This window comes from Microcebus murinus, chromosome X (genome assembly GCF_040939455.1).
Source record: "Microcebus murinus isolate Inina chromosome X, M.murinus_Inina_mat1.0, whole genome shotgun sequence".
NCBI classification, from domain to species: domain Eukaryota; kingdom Metazoa; phylum Chordata; class Mammalia; order Primates; family Cheirogaleidae; genus Microcebus; species Microcebus murinus.
In genome coordinates this window covers 29,468,415-29,479,455 of record NC_134136.1, presented here as the reverse complement: position 1 = coordinate 29,479,455, position 11,041 = coordinate 29,468,415, and positions in this window count along the sequence as shown.

Genomic DNA, 11,041 nt, shown 5'->3' with positions numbered 1-11,041 from the left:
CATTCTCAATCACCACAGTCTTAGTTGAGGTTCTCAGTTACTTTTATTGTTGCAATAGAATTCTCTTTTCCTTGCCTTTAATCCATTGCCATTAAGGTGACCTTTCAAAGGCTCAAATCGGAGGATAATTTCTCCCCTGCTTAAAATCCTTCAGTGTCTATTTATTGCCTATAAAATCTAAGCTACTTATGGTGACATAGTAGACATTTCATGGTCCAGACCCTGTCTATCTCTGAAGCCTTGATTTTGGACAATTTTCTCTACAGAAACAGAGCCAACTGAGGGTCTTAGCTGGACAAAGGAATGGGTCATGTACATATGACTCCATTCACATTTAATATCTTGAAGAAAAATAATTTTCTAATTGTTGGAGACATGATTGTGCATGAAATTGGTTACGTAAATTATGAAATATGTCATGATTCTATTTGTTCTACAATTCTTTGGCTAAAACAACAAAACAAAACAAATTATGAGCTCAGTCTCATGGAGAAACCTATGTTTACCAGGTTGGATGGTTCCCCTCAACAATGTTATTCACACTGTGTTTCTGATGCCTCCCTCACACTCTACATCCTATTGATAAGCATGCTCTGCCTCTTCACACTGCAGGGCATTTGTACATCTATATTCATTGCCTGAATTTCTCTTCCCTCCCTTGTTTACCTGGAAAATTCTCGTTTTGCTTTCAGAATGTTGCCTAGATGTTATTACCTTCTGAAAGCCTTCCCTGGTCTCATCTCTACCACCTTGTTAAGTTAATCACCTTTTCCCTCGTGCTATTTTTGTATCTTGCTCATACTTCAACTGTTGTACTTTGTATTATAATTAGTTTTTATGTGTTTCTTTCCTGAACAGACTTTGAGATCTTTTTAAACATGCCTCACATCTTAAAAGGATTGAATTAAAATACAGGTCAAAGCACTATGCCATGGAAACATAGAGGGAGGAGTGATTAATTCTAAATCAGGAAAACAGGTAAAATGGCACATAGAGCGTGACATTTCAATAGATTGTTTCATTTATTAGCACATATTTATTCAATGTCCCCTATGTGACAGGCACTGTTGTAGAGGCTGGATGTATATTCAGTAATGAACAAGCAAACACAGTCCCTGACTTTATAGAGCTCAGAGTCTAGTGGGGGAGACAGACATTAAACCAAGAGGACAAAATCCTGTAAAGAAGTTAATATATATATAAATTATTAAATATGCTAAGAAGGAAAAGTGTAGGGTGCTATGAAAGCACCTAATTTGGATTGCAGGGGTTCAAGGAAGTCCATGCTGAGGAGATGTCACTTGAGCTCAGGTCTGAATAATGAGTAGAAGTTAGCTGGTGAAGAGTGGGGAAAAGATTATTCCAGGCAGAAGGAACAGAACATGCAATTCGCAGTGTCTCAATTTTTGATAGTGTTGACTGATTTCCTGAAAAGTTGGTTAAGAGCATGGGTTCTGGAGATAGCCTGCCTAGATTAAAATCAGTCCTTGCACTTACTAGCTGTGTGAAGGTGGGTAGATTATTTAATCTCTATGTGCCTCCGTTTGCTCTCTGGAATGGGGATTAAAAAGTACCTACTTCACTGGGTTGTTGTGAAGAATAAATATATCAAATACTTGGCACAGTGCCTGGCACAAAGTAAGCCATTATTATAAATATGAGAAAATGCACCCCTCTGTAGTTTCCCCCTCATTTACTGATTTATTTTAGCTATATTATTATTTGTACCTTCTCATAGTTTATAACATTTACATTCTGTTCTCCACCTAGAACTCTCTAAGTTGTGTGTTCTTGGTTCTCTGTTTAAATTTATTCAGTACTTACTACTAGTCCTTTTATCCCAGTTTCCTTATTCCCCAGTTCTCTCTCTCTCTCTCTCTCTCTCTCTCTCTCTATATATATATATATATATATATATATATATATATATATATTGTTGTTGTTGTTGTTGTTGTTGTCTAGCTTTTATCATCTACTAGTTTATTTTCTTTTAAAGAAGCACTCATAGATGTTGGATTTCTTGACCTTTTGTCTGATTGAGAATATCTGTCTGTTGAAGGGCAAAACGACAGGATATAAAATTCTTGGGTCATATTTTTGTCCCCTCAGGATTTGGTCAATATTGCTTCGCTGTCTTTTGGCATTGCGGCTAACACCAGTTCTTTAACCATGGTTCTTTAACCATCTTTAAACAATAATCTCTTCATTCATCCTTTGGCTGGCCAGATTGCATGGTAGAAATTCCAGCATTAAAAATCAGGTGATGGAGGAGAAGGAGATGGCAAATGAGATTGAAATAGAGTGGCCAGGGAAATGGGAGAAAAACACTGAGGTGTGGCAAAAGACAAAAGAAAAATGTGTTTGACAAAGAAGGCAGTGGAGAACTGTGTCAAAAGCTTTTGCAAGGTCAAACGGCCGTGAAAAGTAGGATTTGGGTGGAGGAAAATGTGGAAGAGCATTCTGGGCTGCAAGAATAACAGGTATATAAGTCTGTATTTGGGGTGTGGGATTGAGTATTTCAGTGTGGGTGGAATATTGATTGCATGAGAGAGATTAAGTTACAACAGATCAATTTACTCAGATCACTTTCTTTTTCTCCCAGGCTTTCTTGTCTTTTCCTTCTGCCTCCCACCTACCTTTACATCTGGAATTGTACAAAACATCTCTGAATTATCTTTCTTTTCTCCCCCTTTACTGTTTTCCATATTTTTCCTTTGTAATGAAAAGAATAGAGTTTTCAATTAATAAATTCAATAAATATTGAATTTTGACTGGGAATACTGTAATGCATAATATATATATTCTGGATAAAGTTTCCTTGTCAGGCATATAATTTGCAAATATTTTCTCCCATTTTATGGATTGGCTTTTCACTTTTTTGATAATGTCCATTGATATCCAATAGTTTTGATTTTGATAAATTCCAATTTAAGCATTTTTTCTTTTGTTTCTTGTGCTTTTGGTGTCATATCTAAGACTCCATTGCCAAGTTATGAATATTTGCCTGTATGTTTTCTTCTAAGAGTTTTATGGTTTTGGCTATTACATTTAGATCTTTAATCAATTTCGAGTTAATTTTTGTATATGGCATGAGGTAGGGATCCAAATTCATGCTTTTATCTATGTATATCCAGTTTCATAGCACTGTTTGTGGAAAAGACTGTCCTTTACGCATCGAATGATCTTGGCACCCTTCTCAAAAATCATCTGACTATATATGCAAAGATTTATTTCTGGTATTTTTATTATATTCAATTGGTCTTTATGTCTGTCTTTATTCCAATTTCACACTGACTTTATTACTGTAGCTTTTTGAAATCAGAAAGTATGAGTTGTCCAACTTTGTTCTTCTTTTTCAAGATTTTTTTTTGTCTATTATGTTTTTTTTTTGTTTTTTTTTGATACAGGTTCTCTGTAATTTTCCCAGGCTAGTCTCAAACTCCTTGGCTCAACCAATCCTTCCACCTCAGCCTCCTGACTGGCACCACTGCACCTGGCTACTATGGGTTTCTTGCCTTTCCATAAGAATTTTAGAATCTGTCAATTTCTCCAAAAGAGGCAGTTAGAATTTGTATGGGATTGCTTTGAATTTGTAGACTGATTTGGGGAATATTATCATATTAACAATATTAAATCTTCCAATTCATGAACATAGGATGTCTTTCCATTTACTCAGGTCTTCTTTAATTTTTTCAATTATATTTTCTAATTTCTAGTGTAAAATTCTTGCACTTCTTTGGTTACATTTATGTCTAAATATTTTATTCTCTTGGTGGTATTGTAAATGAAATTATTTTCTTAATTTCATTTTTTGGATCATTCACTGCTAGTGATAGAAATATAAGTGAGTTTTATATATTGATTTTGTATCCAGAAACTTTGCCGAACTTATTTATTGGTTTCACTAATTTTTAGTGGATCCTTTAGGATTTTCACTATAGGATCATATCATCTGCAAATAGAGATATTTTTAATTCTTCCTTTCCAATCCTGATGCCTGTTACTATTTTTATTTCCTCTCCCCTTCCCCTTTCCCTCTTTCTTCCCTCCCCCTCCATCTCCTTTTCCTCCTCCTTCTCCTTCTTCTTGCCCAGTTGTTCTGGCTAGATCCTTCAGCAGATTTACTGGATTTTTCAACTTCAGTTTCACCTGAGTTATAGGTGCTCAGCATCATTCAAGTGGAAAAGTCAAGTACATGGTGGACATTCAGATTTAGTAGATGTTAACATAAAAATGGTAATTGAAACCCTTGAAAAAATGACTTTGCCCAAGAAGAGTGTTTAGAATGAGAAGAGGACCTAAAACAGAGTCCTGGAGATAAATATCTAATAAAGAATGGGGATTGGAAAAAAAAAAAAAACGTTCATAAAGGAAAAACTGATAAGTTACTGCCAGAATGACAGAAATTAAATCTTGAGAGTGTGGTGTCATAGAAGCCAAGGGAAGAAAGAGTTCAAGAATGTGGAAATGGTCATTAGTTTGAGGAGGATGAAATGCTTTAAATGCTGCTGAGAAGTCTAGTAAAATGTCTGGGGTAAATTCGAGTATGTTAAAACACTCAAGGAACAAAATCCATAAAGGTGATGGTAAGATGCTAGAGGCAGAGGGAATAATTAGTAGCCTATATATTTTTTTCAGTGACCAGATAAATAATGTTTTTAGATTTGGATTATATCTGAATTTTATATGTATTGCTTATGCCTTTTGATGTGGTGAAAAATTCACTGTAGGGAACTCTTTTGCTTGAAAGAATTTGTTTTAGAGCAGCTTTCAGGTAGAAGAGGCCTGGTTTAGTCTTTCTACTTCAGTGTTTCTCAAAGTATCCTCTGACTTGCATTAGAATGCACTAGAGGTACTTTTAAAGATACAAATTGGTGGCCATATTTACAGACCTACTGAATTACAGTCCTGAGAGTGGTCCTGGAATCTGCATTTAACAACTCCATGCAGATAATTCCTGTGCATACTTAATTTGAGAAGCACGGTTCTGGAAGAATCACCTTTTAAAAGTTATTTAAGCTCATTCATTTACCCCAGTATAACAGATCTACCCAAAAGAGACACTGGACGTGAGTTTATTTGGCTACATTTCTGTGTCTGGGTGCATAGTCACATAGAATGCTTGCCAAGTTTCACCCACATTCTCTTATGTTACCAATGATGTCATTGGTGTCCAGCTAAACGAGGGTGTCCATCCTCTGTAGATTACTGAATGATGCTAATGCCTTTCATTAGTCAGATTCTACCTTGCCACATAATCCCATCTCTTGAGGTCAAGACTCCTTGCTTTCAGCACACTTCCTATAGACTGAATGTTCATGAACCCCCAAAATTCATATGTTGAAATCCTAACTTCCAATGTGATGGTATTTGGAAGTGGGGACTAAGGGAGGTGATTAGGTCATGAGGGCATAACCCTCATAAAGGGGATTCATGCCCTTATAAAAGAAACACCAGAGAGCTGTCTCTCTCCTTGTGCCATGCAAGGACACAGTGAGAAGACAAACACCTATAAACCAGGAGTGGTCCCTTATCAGACACTAAATCTACCCATGCCTTGATCTGTGACTTCCCAGCCTCCAAACTATGAGAAATAAGTGTTTGTTGTTTAAATCACTCAGTCTGTGGTATTCTGTTATAGCAGCCTGAACTGACTAAGACAAGATCCTATATCCATTTTAATTGGTAACTTCATCAACCTATAAAAGAAAGGACAGTTTAGAGGTGGAAAATGACGATTTAATACAAGTCTTCAGGTTATCTGTAAAATGACTGACTTATATCAAATGGAATCTAAATCCATTCTTAAGTTGCTAATACCATTTTATGCTTTTTGGCTTCATGCCTGTTTGGATTTGTGTGTGTGTGTATACATTGCCTTCTGTCCTGACCAATCAGTTAGTCTCTTCTCTACTATTCTTCATGTGCTCATTCATAGTGTGTGTTTTCTTTCATTGATCATAACATCAAGGAAAGTTGGGGTCCCAACTTAAAGATTTTCTTCTCCAACCCTCTTATTTTTACAGAAAGGAAAACTGAAGGCCAGGGTCATGAAACAACATGCCCAAAGTAACACAGCTAGTTAGTGGCCCAGCTAGGACTGGTGCCTGGGTCTCCTGATTCCTTTTCCAGGTTTTTTTCTCACCATAGCAGGGATAGCTATCCCCAGAGAAGATGAACTAATAATTTTTTATATATTCTTCAAGTAGGACCAAGTCTGGGGTGCAAAAGGAAGGAATTGGAGGAAAACAGTGAGTTTTTTAAAAAGCTTAGTCTGTTAAAGAGATTTAGTTTTCAACCACTATATTAATTTTCATTTTTTCCTCCCATCTCTGCCAGAAACAATAAAATGACTACTGTGGCACTGAGACCAAGGCAAGGTATTATACTTAAATCTGAGTTTAAATGATTTACAATTGAGTGGGAAGACTGTCTGGTGTACTGAGTTTACCAGGCTATTTTTCTGAATGCCACAGACCAGCCATGTGACCCTCATCAAATCATATCAAGGCTCTTTTCCTTAGGTTTTTCATTTTGCAGGGATGACTCTGCTTAAAGTGCTTAAGCAGAGACCAATGAGAAAGCAGTGGATTAAAAAAAAAAAAAGAAGTTACTCATATTCAAAAGATATCAACTCTGGGCAACTTAGTGACTGCCTTTTACAAAGGATAAGATTGAGGCATAGAGAGGTGAATGGACTCCTTCACTGCCTCACACTGTGGCTTGATTAATATTCACTTCTGAAAGCTTAAAAAGAAATTCCGATATGAATAGAATATCATATTTTAAAATGGGAAAAAAATCTGGAGTAAGAGAGGATGTTTTTCTTCCAGCTGATCTCTCTTTTTTCTAAATAAGCTCTTTGGATATTACCAAAAGAGTTATTAGAATGTGAGCATGAAAGAGAGAGGGAGGGAGAGACAAGAAAAGAAATAGATCGTTCGAAGAGAATTTGACATAATGGCAGTGACTTTTAAGAGAAAAAAACCTCAGTGAAACGTGGTAAAGTCAAGCAATTTGGGTGAAAATAACATGTGACACTCTGCAGGAGCAGGAGCCAAGGAGGATAGGTGGAAAATAGCATGTGCCTGGCCAAAGAACTTTTCAATTTTTTAAAAAACTGAGAACAGTGGGAGATGAACGGACAGTCTCCAAGGTGTTCTGGAAAATCAATCACAAACATCATCTAGAGCAGCTGACTTAATTCATTCTATTTCTATTACAATAAATCTGACTGGCATATAAAATCTGTGTGCCTGGAAATGCTGGCCTGAAAAATGACTTTTGGGCTTTTGGTTGAATTTTTATGTGAATAAAGAGGACTAGGAAACCACCAAAAAACAAAGAGAATCCAACCATTTCCTTTTCCAGAGAATGTTTCAAGACCCAGATTCAGTCTAGGGTGTGGGTAGTAACTCACTATATAAAATAATATGTAAACATTTTGGTGATCCAAAAACGAGGAGGCTGCCTGTTATATACGAAGATACAGAATTTCCACTAGGCTAGGTACTTGGAGTATTTTTTCTCACACTGGGGATGGTTTTGTATCAACTTATCCGCACTTACTCACCCAGCCTCCCTTATGTTCAGTGCTAAGAGGCTGGCCAGGGAACAGAATAAATTGAATGGCCCATACAGGGGTTGGGCCTGTTACTGAGGCCTCATTAGCACCTTGGCTCAGCCAACTGATTCTAATTCAAGCTCCACTGAAGTGGCTGTGATGGATTCCTATGCCTTAAATTAGAGCTACTGAAGAAGAATAATAGACTTCACAACATAAGCTTGCCACAGACCAGCTCCCATTGATAATAACTAAATCATTTCAGAGTGGTCAGTCTTTTTTGTGCATTTTTCTGGGCATATGGTGGGCCCTTTTAATCTGTGGACTTGCATCGTTTGGTTCTGGGAAATATTCTTATGTTATTTATTTGATAATTTCAACCCCTACATTTTCTCTCTTTCTGAACTCCTATTAGGTGGATATTAGACCCCTGAATTGATCCTCAAATTTTATTATCTTTTCTTTCTCATTTTCTATACCTTTATCTTTTTGTTTTGCTATTTTATTAAAGTAGAACTTATTTTTAGATAAATAGGATTGTAATGCTAGATGACCTCTAAAACTATTTACTAAAATAGATATTTCTGTGATTGCATTCTGAAACAAAAATCTGACCTCTCTTCCATCTTTTAACTTGTAATCATGCTTAAAAGATAAAAATGTCTTAAATTATCTCATTTTAGAAAGCTTCAAGGGGTGATACTATGTGAGATGATATCACATTGTGGTTTTGATTTGCATTTCCCTGATAATTAGTGATGTTGAGAAGTTTTTTTATAATTGTTGGCCATTTGGAGAAATGTCTATTCTAGTCCTTTGCCTATTTTTAAATCTGGTTATTTATTTTTTTCCTATTAAGTTATATGAGTTTCTTATATATTTTGGAAATTAATCCCTTATCAGATATATGGTTTGCAAATATTTTCTCCCAATTCACAGGGTGTCTTTTAATTTTGTTGCTTGCTTCTTTTGCTTTGCAGAAGCTTTTTAGTTTGATGTAATTTCACTTATTTATTTTTGCTTTAGTTGCTGAGCTTTTGGTGTGATATACAAAAACAAAGTCATTGCTGAGGCCAATGTTAAGGAGCTTGTTCCCTATATTATCTTCTACAAGTTTTATGGTTTCAGATCTTACATTTAGGTCTTTAAATCATTTTGAGTTGATTTTTGTATATGGTGTAAGATTAGTGTTCAATTTCATTCTTTTGTATGTACATATCAAGTTTTCCCAACACTTTTTGTTAAAGAGACTTTCCTTTCTTGATTGTATGGTCTTGATACCCTTGTTGAAGATCAATTGATCATATATGCATGAATGATTACTAACCTCTCTTTTCTGTTCCATTGGTCTATATGTCTGTCTTTATGCCGGTACCATACTGTTTTATTTAGAATAGCTATTATAAAAAAGGCAAGAGATGATAAGTATTGGCAAGGGTGTAGAGAAAAGGGAGCCATTGTATATTGTTGATAGGAATGTAAATTGGTATAGCCATTATGAAAAACAGTGTGGAGATTCCTCAAAAAATTAAAAATAGAACTACCATATGACCCAGCAATCTCTTGGCTGGGTATATATCCAAAGAAAAAAAAATAAGTACCTTGGAGAGATATCTGCACTTCTATGTTCATTACAGCATTATTCATAATAGCCAAGATATGGAAACAACCTAAGTTTCCATTGTCAGATGAATGGATAAAGAAGGAGATGCTATCATTTGCAACATGGGTGAATCTGGAGGACATTAAGCTAAGTGAAATAAGCCAGATACAAATAGAGAAATATTGCATGATCTCACTTGTATGGGAAATCTTTTAAAAAGTCAAATGCATTGAAAAAGAGAGTAGGACCATGGTTTCTAGGGGCAGGGAGTGGGACAAAGTGGGGAGATGTAGGTCAAAGAGTACGAATTTGCAGTGATACAGGATAAATAAATCTAGAGATCTAATGTACAGCAGGACTAGAGTTAATACTGAAAGTTTGCTAAGACAGTGGAATTATGTTCTCTTATCACAAACACCAAAAAAGAGGTAACTAGGAAAGATGATGGAGATGTTAAGTTGCTTGCCCGTAGTAATCATTTCATTGTGTGTATGTATTTCAAAACATCATGTTGTATACCTTAAATATATAAAATAAAAATAAATTTTAAAATGAGGTGATACTATGAATGGCCTATACTGTTGAGTAGGATTGCAAGTGGTAGAGAATTTAAAACACTCTTTGTACTGATTTCAAGTCCACAAACTTCAAAGGTGACAAACTCCCCCAAATCTATGGCTGTGTTTAAATCCAATTACAGTAAAAGTAGTGGATTCTTGTCACAAACGTCATGGCTTTCAGTGAGAAACATTAAGTGAAAATAAAAAGAACAAATTACTTGGTGATTAATTTTTTCATAGATATACTTACCCTAGGACCATATCTTAATAGAATTAGATAATGTAATATAACTATTAGTTTATAGGTGGGGAAATAAGAACCAAAGATGATAATTTATTTGCCTAATATGACAGAGGTAATAAGTAGCAGAAACAGACTAGAATTATTTTTTAAGCTAGTTTTCTACTCTTTCCATAGTAAAACTCAAAGTGCATTATTTCAAAAAAATGTGTAAAATGTAGATTCTTCCACATGAGCAGATGGACAATGTGGTATTACAAGAAAAAAAAAATAAGTGTTATTATCTTTAAAAAAATGTGTTCTTGTTCTTTGGAATCTTGCTCTTGTTTTATGGATTCAAAAATTTCTTAACCTTCTGAAGATAGTAATTATAGCTTTTGAAAAATCCTCTTTCTCTCTCTTTCTCTGTCCTCCCCATCATATATACACACATATGTATGTGTGTTTGTGAATATATATATATATACACACACACACATATATATATACATACACACACATATATATATATATAGAGAGAGAGAATTCAGTAGAATGGTGGAATATAAACTTAATGTATGAGAATCAATATTTTTATTATGTATAAGCAATCCATTAGAAGGTACAATGGAAGAGAAGATCTTATTTGCAATAGCAACAAAAAAGATAAATTACTTAGCAAGAAATGTGCAAGACAAATGAGGAAAACATTATTGAAAGATAAATGTATACTTGAACAAATGGAAAGATATACTCTATTCTTAGGTAGGGAAGACTCACATCTCTCTAAATTAATTGACACATTTTAATGCAATCCCAATAAACTATCAGTCTTTTTTCTGAAAGGAAATTCTGAAGTTAATATGGAAAATAAACAAAAATAACCAGGAATATTTGTAAAAGAAAAAGCATATGTTAAAAAAGAAAAAAAATAATATATTAAACTTTAGAGCCTCAAAAGTTAAGAGAGTGTGGTCTTGTTGAATGAATAGACAGACATATAAAACAGAAAAAGAAGTCCAGAAATAGACCCAAACAGATATGGAAATTTGATATGGAGCATCCCAAATCAATGTGGTAAAAAGGATTTTTTT